Source organism: Gorilla gorilla, chromosome 6, assembly GCF_029281585.2.
Source record: "Gorilla gorilla gorilla isolate KB3781 chromosome 6, NHGRI_mGorGor1-v2.1_pri, whole genome shotgun sequence".
Classification (NCBI taxonomy): Eukaryota; Metazoa; Chordata; class Mammalia; order Primates; family Hominidae; genus Gorilla; species Gorilla gorilla.
In genome coordinates this window covers 90,921,563-90,944,641 of record NC_073230.2, presented here as the reverse complement: position 1 = coordinate 90,944,641, position 23,079 = coordinate 90,921,563, and the positions used below count along the sequence as shown (strand labels likewise).

General features: G+C 48.2%; 1 protein-coding gene across 2 annotated transcripts in view; it reads right to left on the bottom strand.

Annotated features, from left to right (window-relative positions):
* Positions 1-22,830, bottom strand: part of ASNS (asparagine synthetase (glutamine-hydrolyzing)) — a 76,087-nt gene extending 53,257 nt beyond the window's left edge. The window contains exon 1 of one of the 2 annotated variants that reach the window (XM_055393189.2): positions 22,467-22,830. The gene's annotated coding sequence lies outside the window, so the exon portion shown is untranslated. Of the gene's footprint in view, positions 1-7,436; positions 7,453-22,466 lie in introns of those variants that run through there. The other variant, XM_004045804.4, reaches the window with a different exon arrangement.
* Between the last annotated feature and the right edge of the window lie 249 nt (positions 22,831-23,079).

Sequence of the window (23,079 nt, the reverse complement as noted above, 5' to 3'; positions counted from 1 at the left end):
CCAAAACCCATCCCTAGGGGTTTCAGAGCCCAGAGTTGAGTTCTCTCAACTCACTTCCATCTCACCCCTAGATCACTGTATCTTGACCCTCTTCCTCTGCCTTTCCCATGTTATAAGAAGAAGCATCCTTCTGCTTTTCCAAGCTACCTTCTCCACTTGTGCCTCATTTGAGACCTGCCTTTATCATCCGTTCCCTTGGAACTCCCATGACTCACCACCATCACTTGTCATTTCATTCATAAATATTTTGCACCATGTATGTGCCAGGTGTTTAACATATAATCATGCTTAAGTCTCCACATGCTAACAAGAAAAACCTTGATTATCCCTGCTATGCCCTCAAGTCATTACCCTCCCTGCTCCTTTCCTGTGTTCCTAAACTTTGTTGATCTTCATCAATCCCTCTGACGCAGATGGCTCCGAAGTTTGCATCCTCCTAGGTTGGTGCAAAAGTAATTGCGGATTTTGCCATTAAAAGTAATGGCAAAAACAGCAATTATTTTTGTACTAGCCTAGTATCTTTTCTCCTTCTACCAAACTTTGTCCCTGAGACATCTCATCACCTATAACTACCTCCTCCATGCAGTTGATTCCCAGATCTGTATTATTCTACTGAAAGTCCATTCCCCAATTTTCTCGGCTAGAATAACAGAAGCCCAGTTAGAATTCATGCTACCAGTTTCCCACCACCACCACCACCACCACCACCGTCGCCCTGCCATTGTTAGCAAAACCATCTCTTGAGTGGAGCTCAAAGATTTGTAATCTCCCACTCCCCAGAAAGATAACTTCAGACTCAGCCTAGAAGTAAAGATCCTCCAGATATGGCCTCAACTACCCTCCAACCCATGTCCCCAGTGCATCCCGTTGATGCCCCCTTCAGTGGAGCTAAAATGGAGTGAGTGGTTTTCTTTTCACATACTCCTGGTGTTCTTCCACAAATACAATTTTCACCTCTTGAATATTTTCAAGGATTCTCCATGCTACACACAGTGAAATCCAAACTCCCCATCAGGACCCCAGTCTTCCCAAACCCTCTTTGCAGTTTTCTGCCTCCATGCTTTTCCTTGGGTCATCCTCTTCTCTAATATAACCTTGTGTATTATTCCAGGTTCTCCAGAGAAAGAGCAGAGAGATAGAGGTAGAGCTATACACATAGAGATAGACAGATTGATTTGTTGTAAGGGATGGCTCACATGGTTATGGAGGCTAAGGAGTCCTGGAGTCTGCAGCCAGCAAGCTGGAGACCCAGAACAGCCAATGATATAGTTCCAACTCGAGTCCACATCTAAAGTCAGGAGAAGATTGATGTCCCAGCTCAAATATAATCAGGTAAAAAGCGCAAATTCTCTGTGACTCTACCTTTTTATTTTGTTCAGGCCTTCAGTGGATTGGATGAGGCTCACCCACATTGGGGAGGACAATCTGCTTTATTCAGTCTACCAATTAAGGGTTATCCTCATCCAGAATACCTCAGAGACACACCCAGAATAATGTGTAACCAAATATCTGGGCACCCCACAACCCAGTCTAATTGATACATAACACTAAACATCATGTCTTGCTTCTACTCTCTCACCATTACTGTGTGGCCAAATCCTTCCCTTATTTCAAGGCTTAGTTCAAATGTTACCTCTTAACTAAGCCTTCCCTGCTAACCCCAAATATTAATAGAATTGGTGTCTCCCTTCTCTGATGTCTCAAAATATGTTGTGTTTCTCTTTTACTGTATTTATTACAAACTCCCTTATAAATCAAGACACTGATTCCCAGACAAATTATCAAAAGAGTATAAAAGAAGTCTTCTTTGAGTGTGAAATATCTCATGGAATATAGCACATGGCCTCTTCATGAAGAAACTACTGGGAGAGAAGAAGACAAGCTGGAAGAGGCCAGGGAAAGGGCATTAGTACAAAGCACAATGAGGCTGGGCTTATACAGTGGCTCACACCTGTAATCCCAGCACTTTGGGAGCCCAAGGCCGGTGGATCACGAGGTCAGGAGATCGAGACCATCCTGGCTAACACGGTGAAACCCTGTCTCTACTAAAAATACAAAAAAGTTAGCCAGGCATGGAGGCGGGCGCCTGTAGTCCCAGCTACTCGGGAGGCTGAGGAAGGAGAATGGTGTGAACCCGGGAGGCAGAGCTTGAAGTGAGCCGAGATCGCACCACTGCACTCAAGCCTGGGTGACAGAGCAAGACTCCATCTCAAAAAAAAAAAAAAGAAAGCACAATGAAATGTCAGTGGATGGGTGCCTATAATTTCTAAGGGAAATAGAGTATAATCCAAGAATTTTATAGCCAGCTAAACTATTGCCAAATCAAAATAGGCAAAAGACACTATCACATGCTGAAGAACTTAAAGAATACAGTATTTCTGAGCTCTTTAAAAAAAAAGTCTTCATAATAAAATTTAGTCAGCCAAGAAATTAAAAAATAAGCAACTTGTGAATTGAATGACCATGACAAAAGGCTAGTGATAGGACTATGATTGCAGAACAGAAAGAGAAGGTGGTCAACCTTAACAACATAAAACAACCTAGAAATAACTAGTTTCCAGAGGTAAAGGGATGGACTGTAGGAAGTAGAAGTGCTAATGCCCTTTATTAAGTCAATTAATCAGGTATAAAATTGAAACGTGATTTTAAATATATAACTTCTTGTTTATTTTCCTCCCTAACTACCTGAGGATCAACCACCATCATGAATGACACAGTAACTACCTGGACCAGGAAGTTCATGACCAATCGACCTCTCCAGAGGAAACAAATGGTCACCAATGTCCTTCACCCCAGAAAGGCAACAAAATGTACAAGACCACAATGGATGTCATCTTCATATTAATAGTTGGACTCAGAACCCATTTTGGTGGTGGTTAAACAATCGTCACCCACATTGGAGTGCAGTGGTACGATCTCAGCTCACCAAATCTCTGCCTCCCAGGCTTAAGCAATTCTGCCTCAGCCTCCCCCGTAGCTGGGATTACAGGCACGCACCACTACTGCCTGGCTAATTTTTATATTTTTAGTAGAGATGGGGTTTCACCTTGTTGACCAGGCTGGTCTTGAACTCCTGACCTCAAATGATCCACCCGCCTTGGCCTCCCAAAGTGCTAAGATTACAGGCATGAGTCACCGCGCCCAGCCTTTTCTGTATTAAATTTTTTAAAACACAACATTTAAAATAATCAAGTCATTCTTTTTGAATCTACTTTGTATTATAGGTATCCAAATACTCACCTATTCTCTCTCACATGATGACAAACTCATTGAAATGTCATTTCATTTTGTGGCTCCAGCCCCAGGGATTCCAACTCTGATTCTAAAGGGCCTGCATGCAGAGCGAGCAAGCCACCTGGATGATTCTCTTACAGGTGTTTTAAGGGCAGCAGTTTGAGACACCCTGATGCAAAAGAACGAACCCTCAAGGAAGTTGGCTGTACATGTATTTTCCTTCCTAGCACAGGAAACGACAGAAAGATTATCCAATCAGTACCACTCATAGCACCTGATTATATGTGTATGAGGAATTCAGAAATGGTTTGATCAAGGTTGAAGACCTAAAAAGAAGCTTTTCTCTCGGACACCAAGTCCCCATCTCATGCGTGGTTGAGTTAGTAGAAACTGAGGATGATGCTTCTTCCTCCAGCATTGGTATCCTATGGTTTTTGTTGTTCAGTAAATGAAGTACCTCCATCCCCCAACATCCCCAAGCTCAATTCCAGTTTCCTCACATACACTTTTTTTTTTTTTTTGAGACAGTTGCTCTGTCACCCAGGCTGGAATGCTGTGCAGTGGTGCAACCTCAGCTCACTGCAACCTCCACTTCCCAGGTTCAAGTGATTCTCCTGCCTTGGCCTCCTGAGTAGCTGGCATTACAGGCATGCACCATCATGCCTGGCTAATTTTTGTATTTTTAGTAGAGATGAGGTTTCATTATGTCATCCAGGCTTGTCTCAAACTCTTGGCCTCAAGTGATCCACCCACCTCAGCCTCCCAAGTGCTAAGATTACAGGTGTGAGCCACCGTGCCCAGCCCCCTCACTTACACTTTTACAGAAGATCTGATCATACCCATTCTGCCAAAGTCAGAATGGCCCCCACGTGGTGTTAAACGGGAGTGAAAACTTGAGTTCAATCAACTGAGGGTGACACAGAAACATTTCCCCCAAAACGCTTTTGGCAGCTCTGCTGATCCATAACCTGGCTCCATTTCAGGGCAAGACCTCCACTTAAGCTGCACTGGCTTCCACTAGAGTAAATCACATTAACTCATGGCAAACACAACTGAAGGGCAAAAAGATTCTTTTTAAAATGATTTTTGTCTCTCACTTACCAACACACGCTGGCCTCCCTAGAGCCTGACTCCGTTCAGCACCTGTTCCACTGAGCACCCACTGAAAGCTCAGCTCATGAGCTGAGATGACCCAGACATCAAGGAGTTTACAATCCAGGGGAAGAACAGACCTGAATACAAGTGATGACAATACAAGACGGAGTCAAAGAGCCCAACTTGAAGTTTCAGCAGAATAGCACCAAAAACTAGTTCCCAACCCAGCTCCCAGAGCCAGAGCCAGAGCCAGGCTGGCTGCATGAGATCAGCTGGGAGCTTTTGCAAACCTAGGTCCTAGCTGAGCCCCTAATCATCAGACTGGCAGTCACTGGGAGTGAGCTCCAGGAACTGGTTTATTTAATAAACACCCACACACACGATTCTGATGTTCCTAAGGGTTGTAGAAACATGGAACTATAGAAAACACTAAAAAAAAAAGGCACTAAAATAAACCTATAAATATTCACTACCATCCCAGGCATCATGAGGACACTCCACCTGCACTATTTACAATACCTAGAATAACCTGCAAGGGAAGCATTCATTCATGACGATGGGCTTTATTGGGATCAGAGCCAGCCCTGGGAATGTTTGAACCTGCGCTGAAAGGCACCCCCTCCTCCCCACAGGAGGGGGCTAACATTAAGGAGCAGAGGCCAGATGGGAAATGGAGTGTCCTTTTATTATGAGACCACAGTGAGAGATTTTTTTTTTCCAGAGTCTCGTTCTTGCCACCCAGGCTGGCGTCCAGTGGTGCAATCCAGCTCACTGCAACTTCCGCCTCCCGGGTTCAAGTGATTCTCCTGCCTCAGCCTCCCGAGTAGCTGGGACTATAGGCGCCCGCCACCACGCCTGGCTAATTTTTGTATTTTTAATAGAGACAGGGTTTCACCATGTTGGTCAGGATGGTCTTGATCTCTTGAACTCATGATCCGCCTACCTTGGCCTCCCAAAGTGCTGGGATTACAGATATGAGCCACCACGCCTAGCCTTAGACTTTCAAGTAAAGCCACAATGGACCACAGAGCTTAGACATCAGGGCTAACATGGAATCTCTGTCATTAAATCTTGAGATCTTATTATCTTTGTTCAAAGAAAAAAATAATCACAATTGACATTCTGAGGACAAGACATCTGAATGTAAACTTGATCTTAGAGGATATTAAGGAATTACTGGTAATTTGATTAGGTATGACAGTGATCATATAAAAAATGCCCTCATGTTTTTAGAGGGAAAGTAAATTACGTAGGGGTGAATATCAGGATGCAATTACGTAACTACTGTAAACTATTTTGTAAATACTTCAGAAAAACAAATGGAGTAAATATTGCAAATGTTAATAGTTTTTAAATCTATGTGATGGGTATATGATAGCTCATTAAACTAGTCTCTCTACTTTTATGTTTATTGAAAAGTTTTCGTAATAAAAAAAAAAAAAAAAAAAAAAAAACCTTGGCCAGGCACAGCAGCTCATGCCTGTAATCTCAGCACTTTGGGAGGCTGAGGTGGATGGAGGACTGCTTGAGCCCAGGAGTTTGAGACCAGCCTAGGCAACATGGTGAAACCTCATCTCTACAAAAAATAGACAAATTAGTCAGGCATGGTGGTGTGCACCTGCAGTCCCAGCTACTCAGGAGGCTGAGGTGGGAGGATCACCTGAGCCCAGAAGGTCAAGGCTGCAGTGAGCCAAGGTCACGCCACTGCACTCCAGCCTGGGCAACAGACCCTGTCTCAAACAAACAAACAAGCAAACAAAAACCCTCTTGATCCCATTTCCCAAAAAAATGATTTTTTTTGAGATCTTACTATCTCCTGGCTTGGTGCAGAGTACAGGAAATCAAGACAAAGTACAGCACACAAGGAATAAGGAGGGAGGGAAGCGTGGGGGAGGCTGACACCGTGGACTCTCCCAGCTCAGTCGACCCATGCGCCTTGCTTCATGGAAGAAAGGAATGGAAGATGAGTCATGCCTTCAGCACACAGTGACCTTCCTCACTAGTAAATGTACCTCCAGAAGTGTCCAAGAACTCACTGCCAGAGCCAGGCTGGCTGCATGAGAATCACCTGAGAGCTTTTGCAAACATAGGCCCCTACTGGGTCCAAATACATTCATCTCTTGGAGAGGAGGAAAGAGGCAGAACAAGGAAAAGGATGGGAAGAAACCAGCCTTGTGCACAGGAGGATGCTGGGATTCCTCCTGCAAGTTTAGCGCAATGCAGCCTATTTTACAAGGTCACAGAAGCTCAGAGAGGTAAACCTGCCCAGGTTCTCCTAGCTTGTAACTGGCAAAACCCGCCCAAGTCTCTGTCTCTAGAGATATTTCCACTTGCTTCAACTCTGGAGCTGTCTTAGTTGTAAAGATGACAGATTCCACTCATCACTCACTTTTGTTTGCAGATATTGCCTAAGGTCCCTTGTGAATATTTAGGTCAGGGCTGTTTTTTTGAGTTTTTTGTTTGTTTGCTTCTTGTTTTTTTTACAAAGCAATCTTGTGGAAAGAACCCAAAGTGGCTCCCCCATTTAAGACCCTGTAAACAGGGAGACGAGAGTCCTGGTCTGGTTTCCACACATTCCTTAGATTTCCCTGTGTGTAAAATCCAACAACAATCTTTGACAAATTGCCTCCCCTAGGGGAGAGATGGAGGAAGTGTTAACTTTGCTTTTTTTTTTTTTTTTTTTTTTTCTGTTTTCAGACAGAGCCTCGCTCTGTCGCCCAGGCTGGAGTGCAGTGGTGCCATCTCAGCTCACTGCAACCTCTGCCTCCTGAGCTCAAATGATTCTTGTGCCTCAGCCTCCTGAGTAGCTGGGACTACAGGCAGACGCCACCACACCTGGCTAATTTTTGTATTTTTAGTAGAGATGGGGTTTCACATATTGGCCAGGCTGGTATCGAACTCCTGGCCTCAAGTGATCCAACCCCCTAAGCCTCTCAAAGTGCTAGGACTACAGGCATGAGCCACCCTGCCCAGCTAATTTGCTATTTTTTTTTTTAATAGACAGCTTCGAGGTCCAGTATGATTTCACAGATTAGGAAACATCACAGGCAAAGAAGAACACTTTGCATTCAAATAGCAGAATGTTTTCATTTTCAAAGAGCTCTCACCTGCCATCTAATCTTGTCTTCCTAGCAGTCCTGGGAGAGAAGCAGATGTGGTTTCCAATCCCACTTTCCAGAAGAGGAGACTGAGGCAGAGGCTTTGCAGATACACAGAGGACATGTGAGGACAGGTGAAGGTCATGATCATTGTCAGCCCCCTCCCCCAGCTGGACATTCCCAGATCTGGTGGACTTCCAGCCAGTGGAGACAGAAAGACTGGATCACTCAATTCTGCCATGGGTGCCAGGACCCAATTTTTCCCATGCTAACTCGGTCACCTCCTGTCTGGGATCTCCAACTACTACCCATCCCAGAAGTCTCAGCTAAAACAGCAATTCAACGGGGAACTTTTTTCTGAGGCTCCAGGATTGGGCCAGGCCCTCTCTATGGCTTTCTGCCCTTCCCCTACTGCAGAACTTAGCACTTGTATGTCACTATTGGTTAAAACATGTGCCTTTCGTATGCTCTCCACGTTATCTACAGCATCTGCCAAGAATAATAATGAATGGTAAAACCTAATCTCTATTGAGTGTTGATGATGCACTTTTAATGTGACATCTTATTTAATCCTCACTATATCTGCAAGAGTAGAAGCTATTAATAGCCAATTTTCAGATAAGAAAATCAAAGCACAGTTTCTATAACTTACCCAAGCAGCTAGCTAGGAGGCAGCTCAATTTGATCCCAGGGAATCAGATTCCAGAAACCATGTTCTCAATTACTAGAGCAGATACCTCCCCAGAATCTAGTAGGTGGTTAATGAGTCTTTGTAGAATAAATGAACAGAAGGACAAGCAGTGGATGGATACATGGGTGGGTGGGTGGATAGATGGGTGGATGGAAAGATGGGTGGGTGGGCAGGTGGATGAATGAATGGATGGTTGAGTCAGTGAAGGGATGGCTGAGTGGGTGGAGAAATGGATGAGTGGGTGAGGGGGTGGAGGGATAAATGGATGCACGGGTGGGTGGATAGATGGGTAGATGAGTGAATGGGTGGATAGATGCATGGGTGAGTGGATGGATAGATGGGTTGGTGGGTGGGTAGGTGGATGATAGCTGGGTGCATAAGAGAGTGGGTTGGATGGATAGATGGGTGGGTGGGTGGGTGGATAGATGGGTAGGTGGGTGGATGGATGTATACATGGATGGATGGATGGATGGATGGATGGATGGATGGATGGATGGATGGATGGATGGAATGGTGGATAGATGGACGGACAGATGAACAGATGGACTTGAGCATTTATTCAGGGTCCTCCAAAGAACTGAGTGATGTCCTAGGGTGTGTCATCACCTGCACGTGGGTGGGCAAGGGGGCTTGCCTCTGTAATACTCATGATTATGGGTAGTGCTTAGCATTAGTCGCCACTCTCGGAACACTTTATTGACTAGGAAAGTCAAAACTGGCATTGACAACTAGTGCAAATTACAGCTATAACTAACAGAAGATGTTGAGTGATGACAGCTGGGCAACCAATAATCAATAACTTGGCTGTGTCATGTTGCTGCCATGCTGGACAGGTAGAGCCATGGGTTCTTTGATCCCTCCATCACATTGAGGATGCTTATCAAGACTTCCCCAACCATGGGGACAGGGATCTTATCAAATACTTGCAGTTCACGCCAAAAGGCTCACCCTCTTCGTTCCACCTGCACATGACCTTCAGCTCAAAGACATTTCCAGTCCTCCAGGTCAGCCCTTCTTCCAGCCTTTGAATTAACCCTGATGTCTGCCTGCACATTAGGTTTCTTCACCTTTCATCACACAGCCTTTTCCAAGGCTTTCCTTCAGTCCAGCCCTCACTAAACGCTGGAACTGTTGTTGACAAAATCCAGAACAAGCTGGCTGGGGATACAGGTGGGAAGCAGGCTGTAGTAATGGGGAAAAATTCTAAGCAATCTCGAACACAGAAAAGAAACTGAACAGATAAGAGAGAGGCACTCAAGAGAAGAAGTGTGAATTTTACATAACTGAAGCTGAAGAAGAGCGGGGGGCATGGCAGACCACAAGATAAATATGATATAGACTCCTTTTTAAAAAAGTATAAACACCCACCCTTTCCTACAGACAACTGTGCTTCAAATATTGCTAAGGTCTTTACTAAAGGCGAGTCAGAAAAACTGAGTATTTTATGCAATACAGTAAGAAGGCCCATAGGCAAGCATGTTCCTGACACCACCTTCTAGGATAACCCCTGGGATTCTGGTTACACCTGTCCTAAAATTGTCTCTCACTCCTGCTGTTGGAGAGCTACCATGAGAGAAGAACCATAGTGAAGTGGTTAAGAGTGTGCACCCAGCGACCAGCCAGATCGCTTCAAACCATCACTATCTAATACCGAGCAAGTTACACAATGTTCCTGAGCCTCAACTTTCTCATCTGTAAAATGGGTATGCTGTCATTCATTAATCAAATACTAGGTAAGCATATACTACACACCAGAGACACAAATGAGAATCAGGAACAGGCATGGCCCTGGCCCTCACAGTCACCACAGTCTTGAAGGGGAAGGATGACATGCACAGAAACAGGAAGCCGTAGCTGAGCTAGTGTCTACCACAGAGAGGCACCTGGTGTCAGGAAAGCAGACAACAGGGGGTTGCTGTGACTGAGTCAGTGTGGCCAGGCATCCCTGAGGATGTAGTGACTCCACTGTCAGATGATACCATGACCAGGTGAAGAGGCAGGGAGAGGGAAAATCTTTCCAGGAAGAAAGAGCAGGATATGCAAAGGCCCTGTGGCAGGAAAAGAGCAAAGGAAGTTCAAGAGCCTGAAAGAGGCCAGAGAGAACAAGTGAACATGTGGATAATCACAGCACCGACCTCATACAGGACTTGCAAGAAATCGAGACCCTGTCTGTAACAGATTCAGCAATGACTAAATAGAAACTATCTCCTAAAAGCACATGATGAGGCTCCTTGGTGGTATTTCCCATGTGAGGCTGCCATGGACTCAGAGGCCAAGTTCAACCTGCCTGTAGACAACCTCCAAGCCAGCTGGACACACATACACCCTCAGGCTCAGGGTACCCAGGACAGAGTCCTAGATGCTTGAAGTCATGATAAGTATCCAGAATGACACAGAATTCCAGCCAGGCATGGTGGCTCACGCCTGTAATCCCAGCACTTTGGGAGGCTGAGTTGGATCACCTGAGGTCAGGAGTTCCAGACCAGCCTGGCCAACACGGTGAAACTCCCTCTCTACTAAAAATACAAAAAAAATTAGCCGGGTATGGTTGTGGGTGCCTGTAGTCCCAGCTACTCAGGAGGCTGAGGCAGGAGAATCGCTTGAACCTGGGAGGCAGAGACTGCAGTGAACCGAGATTGCACCACTGCACTCCAGCCTGGGCAGCAAAAGTGAAACTCCGTCTCAAAAAAGAAAGAAAAAAAAAAAGAATGACACAGAATTTGCTAAAGGGGGAGAAAAGGCTTTCTTCCAAAGCTGGGCCTGGTTTCTACAGACAGTCTTTCAGATGAAAATTAAGCAACTCTTTGCAAGCAGCTCTTTGCAAGCACCTCAGAGGAGAACCCCTCATGATGGATCAGGCACATAGGCGGATCCAAGACAATAGGCTGCGTGCATGTGAACAAGCCTATGGTGGAAATGCAGTGCTTTATTTATTTGGGGTGGTTTAATCACCAGGAGGGAGAAGCTTCTTAAGCAGCATTCAGAGGTGGCTGTTGCCTGGGTTTTCTGGAAGGGGAAGGCGGTGAGGATGAGGGCTTCCATTTCATCTGCAGTCCCCTTGCAGAAGTTGCTGGGGAAAGCTTTGCAGCCATCTGCACACTGTTTGCCATCTTGTCTGGCTGGGCAGCCGAGCTCCAGATGGGGGCAGATGGGATAGCTCTTGCCACCGTATTTGGAGAGAGATGGCAGGGAAGTCAGACCCCATGAAGAAGACAGGAGTACACAGGTGCTGGACAGTGCTGCCTAGGCCCCTGGGGCTGAAGTGTCCTACCCCACAGTCTCTAGGTGCCACTAAAGCGGCCCGAGAGGATCTTCTCTGTCCATCTCCATCCTGGCACCTACAGACACTTGGAGAGAGTCCTTCACATGGGAACTCACAAATGCACACTGATAACCCCCACACGGAACTCTCATACGTAGCAAGTGAAAAGACAGGATGCCAGTTAAACTTGAATTTCAGATAAACAACAAATCATTTTTTAGGGTAAGCAGGTCCCAAATATTGCGTGGGATATATTTGCACCAAAAAAAAAATGGTTAATGAGAAATTCAGGTTTAATTGGACTTCCTGTATTTTACCTGGCAAGCCTAACCCTGCATAAACACAACCTCGAGCTTGAAACTCACAGAGAAGCCACGGCCATGCTCACACACGTACATAAACCCATATGCCTTACAGAGTCAAGGGCTGTGATGAGGGTTCCCACACTTGCACACTTCCCTGTCTTCTGTCTGGGCTCAGAGTAAACAGAGGGTCACCTGGCATCCAGGTCTAAGCTGGGCTTGGAGGTGTCCTAATGAAGCAGGATGCTGACCTGCACTTCCCCAGCTCAGCCAGGGCTGCAGCCAGGCCTAGCTTCCAGTCTCGGGCCTAGAACACACAGCACAGCCCCAGACCTTGGTAAGAAGTCTTCATCTCAAGGGCCACTGGCTCAGGACCTATTAGAAGCCCCACTTCTTTCCTCTGTTTCTGCTGCCATTGCCCCAGTCTCTGACCCTGACACTCAATCACTCTATAAACACAGCAGGTACTAGGGGTGGCTCTGGGCTCAGCACTAAAGACAATGCCCCTGGTAAAGCCACAGTCTAGCAATGACAGTCAACCACGTATCAGCAACAGCCCTGCCCTACACGTGCTGACTGCACACAAGGCCGGCGCTGTGAACGTGCTCTCAACAGTGATCTCACTCAACCCTCATGGCAGCTCTAGGATGCAGACAGTAGCATCACATTAACCCCATTTTACTTTTGAGGAAACTGAGGCCTGAAGAAGGCAAATGCAGGCCTCGAGATTTGCAGTAACATTGCCAGGAATGTTTGAGAAAGCAAACTTCTCCAGAGTGAGGCAGTCTGCCAGAGCTCAGAAGCCAGAGTCCCTGTTAGCAGGGGCTGGGGGGACTGTGGGGTGGGGGCAGACAAGCAGGTAGGGGCTGGACCCCCCAGGACACCAGGGTGCAGACTGGTGTGAGTAAAAGGAAGAGAGGCAGTTGTGCCATCATCTGCAGACGATGATGTCTACAGAGGACAGTACCATGTGAGCCCTTGGGGAGCCGGATGACTGGATGGAATTTTGCAGAGGATGCAAATTAAGCACAGATCCCCCTCTGACCTAGACAGCCCACCTCCAGGAACATCTCACAGAAATGCAGGCACAGAGCACCAAGTGATGTGTGTAAGAAAATCCACCAGAACACTGTCTGTGATTGGGAAAAGGCGGAAACCATCCAAAGACGTATCGGTGCAGGGCTGGTTAAACAAAGCGTGGTGCATCCACACGTCAGAATAACTGCTGGGAGAAGAAGGTGGTACCCAGGTTCCAACGTGAGACAATGTCAAAGGCATGCTGCCTGAAAAGCAGGCTTTCCAAAGAATAAATATAGCATTATTCCATTTTTACTTTTTAAAAAAGGTTACAATAAACACTTATATGCAAATACATGTGCTTGCGTGCACAGAGGAAAAAGGTGTGGACAGGAACAGAAAACCAAACTCTGCGGGTTCTCACTCATAAGTAGGAGTTGAAAAATGAGAACACATGGACACAGGGAGGGGAACATCACACACCGGGCCCCGTCGGGAGTGGGGGACAAGGGGTGGGAGAGCGTTAGGACAAATACCGAATGCATGCGGGGCTTAAAACCTAGATGACGGGTTGATAGGTGCAGCAAACCACCATGGCACATGTATACCTATGGAACAAACCTGCACATTCTGCACATGTATCTCAGAACGTAGAATAAAAAATAAAAAGAAATCAAAGAAAAAGGTGTGGAGAGGTATACCCCAACCCTTCCCAGTGTTACCTCTGAGAAGCAAGATCAAGAAAAGCAAATCAAGAGGATGTTTTGTTTTTTGTTTTCTACATAAATTTTTTTTTTTTTTTGTGGAAACATAGTCCCGCTCTATTGCCCAGTCTGGAGTCCAGGGACACAGTCTCGGCTCACTGCAACCTCCTCCTCACTGCAACCTGCTCCTCACTGCAACCTGCTGCTTCTGAGTTCCAGTGATTCTCTTGCCTCAGCCTCCCAAATAACTAGGATTACAGGTGCGCACCACCAAGCCCGGCTAACTTTTGTACTTTTTGTAGAGACAGGGTTTCACTATTTTGGCCAAGCTGGTCTCGAACTCCTGGCCCACCCGCCTTGGCCTCCAAAAGTGCTGGGATTACACGTGTGAGCCACCATGCCTGGCCTGCATTGCTTGAATTCTCAGACCCTCTCATCTGGTCCAATTGCAAGAGTCCAAGGCAGGAAAGGCAGAAGGCAGGGGCTTACCCCTCCATCAGGACAACATAGGACAGAGTCAAAAAAGAAAAACATGAATGGATCAGTCAAGAGGGCTGTGCACATGCCCTCCCAGGCACCTACACCTTGCAACTTAAGCCGACAAGCTTTCAAGCCACAGAGTCTTCCTTCCTAGAGACTAGCAAGGACACAAGCCCTGGCCAGTCCCCTCCAGGAGGATGGTCTGAGGGATAAGGTGGGGTGCACAGTCAGGGGTGGCAGGAGGAAAGGGGGACACGAAGCCAAGGAAACCAGGGCACCCCATGCTTCCTGAAGGCAACTAGAACAGGGCGCCACACAGAGCCCCTGTGTACCTGTTTCTACAACAGCCTGAACACAAGGAAAAGGAAAGCAAGGAAAATACACAAAGCCCAGCCTCACCTGGAGCAGGTTAAATAAAGGTGTGTGACTTCATGTCCTTTGAAATTGGAAATCCAAGCTTCCTCTTCTCTGCCTTTAAGGTCCTGGCTGCTGCCCCACAGCTCCCTTCTCTTCCCTTCTCTTCTTGTCCTGACTTTTTTTTTTTTTTTTTGAGATGGAATCTTGCTCTGTTGCCCAGGCTGGAGTACAGTGGCACAATCTCAGCTCACTGCAAACTCCACCTTCTGGGTTCAAGCAATTCTCGTGGCTCAGCTTCCCGAGTAGCTGGTATTATAGGTGTCACCATGGCCGGCTAATTATTGTATTTTTAGTAGAGACAGGTTTTCACCATGTTGGCCAGGCTAGTCTCAAACTCCTGGCCTCAGGCGATCCACCCACCTCAGCCTCTCAAAGTGCTGGGATTACAGGTGTGAGCCACCATGCCTGGCCCTCTTGTCCTAACTCTGCCATTTCTTTGCAGTCTCCCCTGAGCAGCTTTTCCTGGGCCCGCCCTGCCCCCCTCCAGAGCTGCACTCTCAAACCACCCCCCAATGCCCCCTGGCCCTGGCTCCTGCCCCGGGGCTCTGATCCTCAGCTGGTGAGGTCTAGAGGGTCAGAGGGAGCCAGAGTCCCTAGAGAAGCTAAGGCAGGAGCCCTGTGCTGGGCTGTGGGTAACCTGCCCCCTTCCAGCTGGGGCCAAATAGAAGGGGGAAAGGCTGCCCCCAGAATACAGGGCTCTCAGAGGCCCTGGGGATCTGTGCTGGCAGTCAGGAGTACTGTCACCTCAGTGCAGTTGCCTGCAAGGAGGGCTGTGCAGGAAGCTGCATGTTGCTCAGAGAACAAAAAAAGGAAATTAAATGCAACATCTTGTTATTAGCAAGAGCTTTTGAGACAGACACTTAAATATGCATGCCTAGACATTATAAAACTTGGGGGAAATATTAATTTCAATAACGCCACTTCTTGTGCTTGCAGAAACCATTCTTTTATCTCCCTTCCTAGTAATTTGGGGGCTCCATCCCTCAGAGTGGCAGCGCCAAGACAGCCGGCCTCACTGGGTTTTGTAAGCTGTGCAAGGTGAGATCCCAAGCCCTTGCCTGGAGATCCATCTTAGGAAAATGTTAGAACAGGGCAACAAGTTGCCATTTCCTCCCTCCTTTCTCTTCCCCATACAAAAATCAGAAAGCACACTAACCCAGTGCCCAGCCACAGTGGTGAGGAAACCCCACTCAAAATCCTGGGTTGTGCCCCTGATGCCAAAGACCTGCAAAATTGGGACTCACCTGCTGCAACCCTAGCCCAGACTTGTGTACATTTCAGGGGTGGCTGGACTCATGGCCGCCTGGGACGTCAGGGTGGTACAAAGTACTCTTAATCTAAGACTGTCAGGGTACAAAGATAAGCATTTTTTTTCCCTTTTCTTGAGAGCCAGACGGTAAATAGTTCAGCTTTGCAGGCCATAGGTCTCTGTCCCAACTATTCAACTCTCCATTGTAGCAGGAAAACAGCCACAGACAATATGCACTGAAATGGGTGTGGCTGTATTCCAATAAAACTTTATTTGTGTGAACAGGCAGGGGGCTGGTTGTGGCATGTGGGCTACAGCCTGCCTCCTCTGCTACAGCGTGATCTCCAAGGACCAATCCATCTTGTAGACCACCAGCTGGCACACAGGAGCTGCTCAGATACTTGAAGGAGGAATGGAGAAGGCAAGCAGCCCCCAGTGTGCAGACGTGAGGGTCTCCCAGCAGCACCATCCTTTGCCATCTCATGCCGAGGGACAAAGCCAGAGCAGGGCTCTCCACCAAGGCTGGGCTCTCCTCCAAGGAAATGTGATAACAAGACAGAAAGCACTGTGGAAGGATAGGGGATTTGGAGTCCCACAAACCAGTTTGCAAGACCAGGAGCATCCTGCACTTCCTTGCACACATCCTGGGTGGGTGCTGGAGCATCTAGACTTAGAGTGAATCTTTTCCCCCTCCTCCCCCAACTGGCCTCCATTACACTTCCAGCAACAATGTAGTGTACGTACACAATGGAATACTATTCAGCCTTCAAAAAGAAGGAAATCCTGCCATTTGAGACAACATGGATGAGCCTGGAGGATATTATGTTAAGTGAAATAAGCCAGGCACAAAACGACAAATACCACATGATCTCACTCATATGTAAAATCTAAAAAAGTTGAACTCGGCCAGGCATGGTGGCTCATGCCTGTAATCCCAGCACTTTGGGAGGCTGAGGCCGGCAGATTGCTTGAGCCCAGGAGTTCGAGACCAGCCTGCATAACATAGCAAGACCCCATTTCCACAAAAAACTACAAAAATTAGTGGAGCGTGGTGGTGCATGCCTGTACTCCCAGATACTCAGGAGGCCGAGGTGGGAGGATTGATTGAGCTTGGGAAGTCAAGGCTGCAGTGAGCCAAGATCACACCCCTGCACTACAGCCTGGGCAATAGAATGAGATTGTCTCAAAAAAAAAGGATGAAAAAGAAAAGAAAAAAGTTGAATTCACAGAAGCAGAGTAGAATGATGGTTGCCAGGGTGGGGAAGTGGGCAGATGCCAAAGGACACAGAATGTCATTTTTAGAGAGGAAGAATAAGTTCAGGATATCCATGGGACAACATGGTACCTACAGTTAATAACAACATATCATACACTTGGAAATCACTAAGAGAGTAGGTTTTTTAAGTGTTCTCACCATAAAAAAATCAGTCTGGGAGGTGATGTTATTTAGCTTGATTTAGCCATTTTGTAATGTATACATACTCCAGTCACATCATGTTGTACCCTCTTGTACATAATTTTTGTCAATTCAATAAATTCAACAACTCCAAAAAACAAGACATTCTTTTTACAAAATAATTATTAAAAATAACATTCAGAATTCTACTTTATTTACTTATTTATTTTTGAAACAGTCTCGCTCTGTCACCCAGGCTGGCTGAAGTGCAGTGGTGCGATCTCGGCTGACTGCAACCTCTGTCTCCCAGGTTCAAATGATTCTCCTGCCTCGGCCTCCCAAGCAGCTGGGATTACAGGTGTGTGCCATCACACCTGGCTAATTTCTGTATTTTTAGTAGAGACAGTTCCGCCATGTTGGCTAGGCTGGTCTTGAACTCCTGACCTTAGGTGATCCGCCAGCCTCGACCTGCCAAAGTGCTGGGATTACAGGTGTGAGCCACTGCGCCTGGACAGAATATAAAAGATTGTTTAATTCAACTAAAACATTAAAACATAGATTATTTCTATAAGTGGTAATTGTTCTAACATGTTTTGGTCAAAATAGTCTCCTTACTCATCCACAATTAAATGGTTAATTGACATTTGATTGGATTTTGATAAAGTTTTCAAATCATGATTGACTTTTCCAATGTACAGTAAAATGTGTTTGAAAATATTTCATAAAAATTAATATTTAAAAATGGTCAGGCATGGTGGCTCATGCCTGTAATCCCAGCACTTTGGGAAGCCAAGGTGGGCCGATCACTTGAGGTCAGGAGTTTGAAAGCAACCTGGCCAAACCTCATCTCCACTAAAAATACAAAAGTTAGTCAGGCATGGTGGCGTGCACCTGCATTCCCAGCTACTTGGGAGGCTGAGGGAGGAGAATCCTTTGAACCTGGGAGGTGGGTTCCCCAGGCTTAGAGCAAAACCCCCATCTTGTCTGTCTCCACTCTCATCCCAGGCAATCACGGTCATTTCCACAGCCTCAACCACTGTCTACCTGGGATGCCTCCCAAGCCCAAGTCTCCAGCCCAAACCTGCCTTCCTAGCCCCAGACCCATCTGTCCTGGCACACGTTGCCCCCTGGGTCCCAAGCAACCTCAGCCAATGAGTTCAACATCAACTTCCTGTCCTTGCCTGACACTGTCAGCCCTGAGATCAGACTTGACCATTCACCTCCAGTACCTGAAAGGTCCGTCAGTCCTTTGGAACATATCCCACAAACATTCCCCAAACCAGGCACCGGACTCCACACATCAACACCGTCATGTGAGTCACCAGCATCCCTGGCAGGGACCCCTGTCCCAGCCTCCAACTCATCTCCTTCCTGTCCCTTGAGTTCTGTGTCACATTCCAGAGGCCACAAGAAGAAAAATGACAATCTTAATGAAATTAAAAGAATTGAGAAGACATTTCCCTACGGTCCAAAGTCTTTCCAACTGAGAAACACATATCAAGATCCGGCCTGCCAACGCTGCGGTTAAATGTTCCTGAAATAATTAAAGCCCAGGGCAACACAGCCCGCACTCCACAAGTACTCCCAGCACAGTAAGACTTGCTTCTCTGGAGGGGCTTGAAATGTCCAGTGTGTACCCTGCCCCTCTCTGTCGTAGCTAACAGGAATGTGCTTCATGTCTTCTTCCTGCTCAAAGGACCGTCCACCAACCTGCGCAGGCAGCACTTTCGGCCAGGGGGGGTTGCGAGAACTTCCCACCATTTCCCACTGATGCACTGCATTCCTCAGGAGCCTGCCTCACAAATTACAAGAGGGCCACGGCAGACACACCACGTTCCAGTGGGTGGCCATGTCTTCATGTCAGCTTGAAAGATCATCACCAGGGAAATATCTATATCTCGGCAGAGAAAGCTTCAGCCTGTGTAGTCCAGCTGTGCTCAAATAGAAATCCAGAAACCCAGATGTTGGTCCAAACACCCTGTCTCGGACAGCCAGCTCTGCAGGTCCCCAGCGTGGGAGTGAACTTGGTGGGCCACCTACCCTGCCTGCCCACATCCCTGCTTCCTGGAATCCTGGACCCTGAGAACCAGGGGGATGTGGTGGGGAACAGGCAAGTCTTGTGCAGAAAGCCAAGATGCCACCCAAATCCACTCTGCAGTCTAGGTGGGTGATATTCTGGTCTGCACCACACCAGTGCATGAGGGGATGGAGGATGGAGTCTAGACCAGCCAAATGTAAAAAGATATTGCCCAAGTATTTTGTGCTTTGTCTGTGTTACAATGCTATGCCCAGCCCAGCGTGGTGGCTCACACCTGTGATCTCAGCACCTTGGGAGGCCGAGGCAGGTGGATCACCTTAGGTCAGGAGTTTGAGACCAGCCTGGCCAACATGGTGAAACCCCATCTCTACTAAAAATACAAAAATCAGCCAGGTGTGGTGGTGGGCACCTGTAATCCCACCTACTCGGGAGGCTGAGGCAGGAGAATCACTTGAGCCCAGGAGGTGGAGGTTGCAATGAGCAGAGATCATGTCACTGCACTCCAGCCTGGGCAACAGAGTAAGACTCCATCTTTAAAAAACATAAAAATAAATAAATGCTATGCCCAGCATTTTCCATGTACTGTCTTATTATCTCAGTAAATCCCATGTAACCTTCCTATGAAAGTGTATCTCATTTATCTCCATTTTATAGATGAGAAAACTGAGGTCCCTGGAGTAGTATTAATTTTCCAAGACCACATTGCTTATAAAGGGTACAGCAGGGACGCAAGCTCGACACTCTCACCCTCAAACATTTCCACAAGTGTAAACCAATGGCTCTCAACTGGGGTGGTTTTGCTCACGTACCACTCCCTTGCTCCATGACATTTGAAACCGTCTGGAGACATCTGGGGTAGCCATAGCTGGGAGGGTAGAATCGTACCTAGAGGATGGAGACCAGAGATGCTGCTAACCATCCTACAATACACAGGACGGCCCCCCCCCCACCACCACCACCATGAATGGTCTCACCCCAAGTGTTGTGACTGTGCCAAAGCTGAGAAACCCAGGTTTCTCCTCAGCCAGAAGGGAAAATACCTGCAACGTGGATGCACCTCTACAGGAGCCCCAGGCTGACAATAACCTTCCTGATCTGGTTTCAACCCTGGATGCTTTTACCTGGTGCGTTCATCAGGGATTTCAGGGACTACAGTGAGTTATCACCCTTGAATGCTCGGTTCTGCCTGACAACCCAGAAATCTCTGCCGAGGTGCCTGGTCTTGGGGAAGGCTCAGCAAATGGTTGAGGTTGATAACCAAATACCTAGGAGAGACTTCTCTCCCTCCAGGAAGAGCTGTTGGTCAGACACACCCTGGGATCATTCACAAGCGGTCAATAAAGGCTTGGGGAGGGCCAGGTTTTCTAGGCGTCTCAATGGGATGGGTGTTTATGGATACACAAGAAGCCTGTGAAACTTCTGATATTGGCAGGAAATCAATGCCCCCCACCCTCCACCCCCCGCCTCCCCACCATAAACACATGCCCTGCAGCAGGACTTGGCACTCAGGGTCTCCTGGGGTCCCGATTTACCTGCTAAAACATCCTTTAGCCAACACCGAATAAAGCAACCCCTTGCCACCCAACCGCGAGATCACAGCCTGGGAGCCACTCCAAGGGACATCCAGTCACATTAAAACCTCAGCCATCCAGAGCACCAGGCCTGGTGATGAGAAAGAACATTTTATCCTTAAAAGCATCTGAATGCCCATGCTGCTTCTTGCAGAGAAAAGTCCAAAATAATCTGCTATTAAAGAATGAGGATGGTTTTGACATTTTTACCAAGCTAATGGTCTGTGCAGACAAAATCTCATAAAAGGGCACTCTGTTCTTCTTGATCCACTCAGACATGGCCTGTGAGTGAAGAAACAGGCTCTCCTCCTCAAAGAAATCACTGCTGATCCTCACACCAGCCTGACACTGCTTCATGGGTTCTTCAAAGAGAGTATTCCCATAGAAACTAAAAGGGAAGAGGAATGGGTCTGGCGGGCATTGTGGGCAGCAGTGGGCTTTGGGCCAAATTTTAAGTTTGAAAATCAAGATTCCCTCTTTTCAAGGGGCCGCCAGACTGAGCAGATACAGGCACCGTGAAAAGAGCGTGCCATATTCAGATTCAGGAAACAAGGATGGTTTCTGTTCAGTTCCTCCATCATCCTTCAGGTCATGCGATTCCCATTTCCCTTTGTGGACCAAAAAATTCAGTGGGGTTTCTGCCTTTTAAATATTTCATTATCAACATATCATCATTTTAGCCTCCAGAAAGCATTTTAACATGGAGATTCTGGCTTAAGACTCTTGTGGGTCTGTCTGTCTCTCTCTCTCTCTTTTCCTTGAAACGGTCTCACTTTGTCACCCAGGCTGGAGTGCAGTGGCATGATCACAGCTCACTGCAGCCCGACCTTCCAGGCTCTAGCAATCCTCCCACCTCAGCCTCCCAAGTACTTGGGACTACAGGCACATACCACCACACCTGGCTTTTTTTTTTTTTTTTTTTTTTTTTTTTGGTAGATATGAGGCTTCACCATGTTGCCCAGGCTGGTCTTAAACTCCTGGGCTCAAGCGATCCTCCCCCTTCGGCCTCTCAAAGTGCTGGGATTATTGGCTTGAGCCACCATGCCCGGCCAAGAACCTTGTCTCTTGTGATGCACCCCAGAACAAAACATCACTGCAAAAACACACGAAGGCATGAGTTTTAGTCCTAAGTCCCATTTATCTACCATACACTATGTGCCAGGCACAACGCTAAGTCTTTCTATGGACGACTATCCCTTAATCTCAGCAGTAACAACCCCAGGCAATGGGGCCTGTTGACAGATCCATTTGCCACTGAAGACAGTAAGGCTCAGAGAGGGTAAGTGGCTTATGCCATGTCAGCCAGCTAAGGAGGGGCAGAACCAGGATGTAAACCCCAGCCGCCTGGCTCCAGACTCGCGTTCCCGAGGTCCCACTACGTTTGGTCACTGCAGTGCATTCTGGTATCCCGGTCTTTGGCAGAGTCCACGTAAAAGAAGGAGGTAGAGGGAGTGAGAGGGACTTCACGCAATCAAGTTTCCTGGTGTTACACTGCCACCGTAATTGTGTCCCCGACCAGGACCTCTCCCTTCTCATCCTTTCCGTGATCGGCCCTGGAAAACCTTCCAGAGAACTGTCCTCCTTCTCCCGGGATCTCAGAGAAAATTCACCTGAGTTCAGTGTCCAGGTGACCCAAGCTCTGAATGCAGTAACGTGCACAGGGAGATGAGGATGTCACCATGAGCAAGCCTCCCAGACAGCAACCGGGAGCAACCCCAAGACTGGGCAGGGGGGCTCTGATGCAGCCCACGGCGAGGAGGGCTGCCCGTGCTGCCTAAATGTGCTCAGAATGAAGGCCGCCCTCCCAACTTCAACCCGGGGCAGGCCACGGAGCCTCCCGCCGCCCCTACCCCGCGTCCCCAGCACCCCCGCGCTCCCGGCATCCCCGGACCCCCGCGCCCGCGTCACTTACTCCTCTGCCGTCGCCACCTGTCTGAGTGCCGGTCTCCTCCCTGCCCGGCCGCGGCGCGTCCTCCCCGTCCTCGCGGTCCTGGGGCAGTGCGCTTCCCCCCTCCAGCAAGAGCCGCAGCCTCTTCTCTTCGGGAGGGACTTCGTCCTCCTCCCTCCTGGGCCGGCCATCCCTGCCTTGGGGCTTGCCAGTGGCTTTGGAGCTGCCGGAAGGGCTGGCCATGGCTCCGGGGGCTCTGCCTGCACTTGAGGAAGAAGAAGGACCCGGCGCAAGCGGCCTCTCGGCGGAGCTGGGGCGTCTGAGCGCGGGCTCGGTGGGTCCGCGCGGCGCGGAGCTGGGCACCGGGGCCGGCGCGGGCTCCTTTGCGGGCCGCTCCTGGCTCTCTGGCGCCCTCTGCTGGCCGCTCACGCGCACCTCCGCCACGCCGGGCCTGGGCCTGCGCCGCTCTCATCTGTCCTGGCCCAGGAGGTCGCTGTCCCTTGCCCGTGGCCAGGCCCGCTCTGGCCAGGCGCTGCACCTCCTCCCCGCCCCAACCAGGTTGCACCCCGATGGTCTCCCTGCTCAAGGAGGACAGAAGAGAAGGGACGCCCCGAGAGGGTGAACATCAGCCACAGCC